The sequence below is a fragment of the Pongo pygmaeus genome, chromosome 12 (genome assembly GCF_028885625.2).
Source record: "Pongo pygmaeus isolate AG05252 chromosome 12, NHGRI_mPonPyg2-v2.0_pri, whole genome shotgun sequence".
Lineage (NCBI taxonomy): Eukaryota > Metazoa > Chordata > Mammalia > Primates > Hominidae > Pongo > Pongo pygmaeus.
In genome coordinates, this window is record NC_072385.2 from 63,784,508 (window position 1) to 63,788,836 (window position 4,329).

The window sequence follows — 4,329 nt, forward strand, 5'->3', positions numbered from 1 at the left end:
CGATGGGAGGATGGCTTGAAGTCAGGAGTTTGAGACCAGCCTGGGCATAATGAGACTCTCTCCCCCACCCACCATGTCTCTTTAAAAAAAAAAAAAAAAAAAAAAAAATTAGCCAAGCCTAGTGACGCACGCCTCTAGTCCCAGCTACTGGGGAGGCTGAGGCAGGAAAATCACTTGAGCCCAGGGGTTTGAAGCTGCAGTGAGCTATGCCTTTGCACTCCAGCCTGGGTGACAGAGTGAGACTCTGTCCCCACCCCGGCCCCCCAAAAAAATCCACTTTTTTAAATTAAAAAAAATTAAAAATCTCACAAGGACAAGGGAACAAGAGAGGAAAAATAATAAGAGTTTGGAACCTGGAAAGCACGTGGACAGGTGATAACTGACTTAACAGACCTGAGAAAGCTGACTTCCAAACCAGGAGTAGGGAAAACCAAGAAGCAACATGACAGTAGGATTTCTCGGGAAAGGAGAGTTTGCTGCACTGGATGTGTCTGAAAGTGGGTGTGTAGGTGAGACTAAACCCAGGACGATTTCTTGTAAGTCTGTACAAGAAGCAGTCAGCATCCCCAACACTGCACAGTGGCTACTGCTGCTCTTCCACGAGGGCGGATGATTGGAAGCATGTTCTCTGAAGAATCATGCAGTGGCTCTCTGGAATGGGGACACCAGATGTAGTCAAGGTGTTCTGGTTATCTAAGGCTGCCTAAAAAACCACCCCAACACTTGAAGGTGACAAAAAACAATGACCATTATATCTCATGATTTTGTGGGTCTGAATTTGAACTGAGCGATTCTTCTGTTCCACCTGGCATCAAGAAAGGTCACTTGGTGTTATCCAGCTGGCAGATGGGCCAGTCTGGAAAACTCACATATTGGGTACCATGATAAGAAGAGCTGGAAGGTTGGTCTCAACTGGCACTGTCAATTAGAGCATCTACACATGCCCCTTCACATGGCAGGCTCAGGGTCAGATTTCCTTCATGGAGGCTCAGGGTTTCCAGAAAGGATACTCCAAGACATCCAGGCAGAAGTTACAAGCCTTCTTATTATGCAGGCTTGGAAGCTGTTGAACATTATTTCTGTTGCATTCTGTAGGTCATGCCAGTCACAAAGCCAGCCTAGATTCAAGAGAAGGGTATTAGGCTCCATCCCTGAGTGGGGAGGGGTGGGAGGGTGCAAAGAACTTGCAACCCTCTTTCACCAAGGCCACGAGATTAACACAAGACTAGGGCTACTGTACTGAAATTGAAGAGCCGTATGAAACTTAAGATGATGTCTACTGAGCTGCTTCGTATTATTCCTGCTTGGCTCCTAGAACTCTGGCAGCCAGGTTCAAACTCACCAGGATGGAGAGTTTGGAATGCTTTTCTTTGGGGAATCTAAGAGGAAAGACCTGAAGAGATGTAATCATTTATGCAATGAAACTGGAGCAACCTGTTGGTAAACTCACCTTTGTCAAGCCCCACCCACTTACGCAGGCACTCAGGGCTTCTAGGCAGCTCTGTAGATCTCACTCTTAAGGTTGCGAGATAAAATACAGGACACTTAGTTAGAGTTGATTTTCAGTGAAACACCAAGTAATGTTTTACTAAAATATAAAATACTCATGTACTATAAGTATGTCCAAATATTGCATGAGACATACTTATACTAAAAATTATTCATTGTTTATCTAAAATTCTAATTTAACCAGATGTCCTGTCTTTTTTTCTTTCTTTTTCTTGCTAAATCTGGCACACTTAAGTAAGAGCAGGCAGCTGAACGTCATCACAATGTAGGGGAAGGATCTGACATTAAAAACAGAACCCAAAACATGCTAACAGGAAAAAAGAGACAAGGAAGAAAAAGAGTATAGGGGGAGAAGAAAACTGAGAAATCTATTATTGATCTTCTCTGAGAAAGATCAAATAAAACAGAAAAGCTGGGCGCGATGACATGAGCCTTTAGTTCCTGCTACTTGGTAGGCTGAGGCAGGAGGACCACTTGAGCCCAGGAGTTTGAGGCTATAGTGTGCTATGACCACACCTGTGAACAGCCACGGCACTCTAGCCTGGGTGACATAGTGAGATACTATCTCAATAAGTAAATAAATAAATATGCTAAAAAAGGAACACTCATAGAACCAAACACAGCTCTTTTAAATTAAAAATCTGATAGCAAAAATAAAAAACTGAGTAGAATGTTAAGAAGATAAAGTTAGAAAATATCCTAGAATGCATAGACAGAACGCAAAGAGAAGGGAAAGAAATAAGAAAGGATAAGAAGATTAGAAAGCCAGCCCTGGACATCTGGGAAACGGGAAGAAATGAATTAAATAATTCAATGATATATTTTGAGAACTAAAGAGCATGAATTTCCACATTGAAAGTGCTCACTGAGCACAGTGCAATGGACAAAACCAGAACCACACCAAGGCACATTGTGATAAAACTTCAGAAGACTGAGGACATAGAGAAGATCTTACAAGTACCCAGGAGGAAATAAGGTTTCACATAAAGGATCCAGAATCAGAATGGCATCTGATTTCTCGGTAGCAACACATGAAACTGAAAGACAATGGAATAATATCTTTAAAATGCTGAGAGTAGGCCAGGTGCAGTGGCTCACACCTATAATCCCAGCACTCTGAGAGGCCAAGGTGAGTGGATCACTTGAGGACAGGAGTTCAAGACCAGCCTGGCCAACATGGTGAAATCCCATCTCTACTAAAAAATACAAAAATTAGCCAGGCGTGGTGGTGGTCGCCTGTAATCCCAGATACTCAGGAGGCTGAAGCATGAGAATCACTTGAACCTGGGAACTGGAGGTTTCAGTGAGCCAAGATGGCACCACTGCACTCCAACCTGAGTGATAGAGCGACACTCTGTATCTAAATAAATAAAATAAATAAATAAAATGCTGAGAGAAAATTATTTCTAACATAGATTCTCATATACATACAAATTAGCAGTCAAATGTGGGGGTAAATATATTCTAGACACGTACAATTCCAAAATGTTTATCTCCCATGTACCTTTTCTTAAGAAGTTTTCAGATGGTGAAAGCTTTTCCACCTAAACAAGGACATAAACCAATAAACGTTTTTCTAAAAAAAGGGAATAGCAGAATGAACAACTGATAATTGAATGATGGGGAAGGGTAATTAGTTAATACTATAGTTATGGACTTCTAATTTTTCTTAACTATAGAGTACAGCTAACATTTACTTACTGTGTGCACTTACTATGTGCCAGTCAGTATTCTAGGTGCTTTAAATATATGATATTAATGACTTAGTCCTCACACGGCTCTATGAGTTAGATACTCTCAGACAGTAGGTGTCAAGAAGTGTTACTATTAATGATATACAATCATTTATTAATTCAACAAGTTGCATTAAACTTCCTGCTGCAGACTGTATTTTTCAGAATTGCGGCAACAATATGTTCAGTCCCATGTGCTCTTCCAAAAACCCTGTCCCCCACCTCAATCAAGAGGTGGCATCTAAGTCCTTTCCCCTTGAACCCAGGTAGGCTTCTTAGATGGGTTTCTGTGACTGCACAACCAAAGTAATGCTATGTGACTTTCAAAACTGGGTCTTAAAAGGAGACCTGGTCATCTAGCTCTAGGCATCAGTTAGGTCTCTTGCTCAGAACATGTGCCTTTGGAGTATATAAGTACAGCAGCCCTGAAAGCACCATGTTGCGGAGATCAAGTAAATAGAACCCATGAAAATAAAGAGTCAAGGAGCTTTGGCTGTTTCATGCCCCAGCAGTTTGAATTTTCCCAGTCCCAGTGCCATACATGTGAATAAGGAAGCCTTCAAGGCCACTCCAGTATCATCGCTGTCTCATGGTAGCCAGTTGACACATTCGCAGTGGGAACTAACTAGCTGAGCCCAGTCAATCACCAGAATCATGAGAGATAATGATAAATGACTGTGGTTGTTTCACACCCCTGAATTTTGAGTGTTACTTTTTGGAGCGATAGACAAGAAGAACACCGCCAGGTAAAATTGGGTTTTAGCCTAGACTTCTGAATCTCTCTAAATACTCACTGAAATGGCCCAAGACATGGAAATAGGGGATTTTTTTCCCAGAGTGGCAAGTCTCCCCTCTGATACTCCCCTCTGAGTTCAGTCCAAAGCTCATACTGCTTACTGCATAGCAGCCAATAAGTTGGGGCAAGGAAGATGACTTTGTTTCAGGGAGCCAGTAAACCAAGACGATGGTGGACTAGTGTTCTAAAGCACCCTAAGTTGATAGATTTTTAGGCTCCTTTTATGTTGGGGGAAAGGGGAACAGGGAAGGAGTTAAAGTACAGAGGTGACTGGTGACCACAGACATCTGG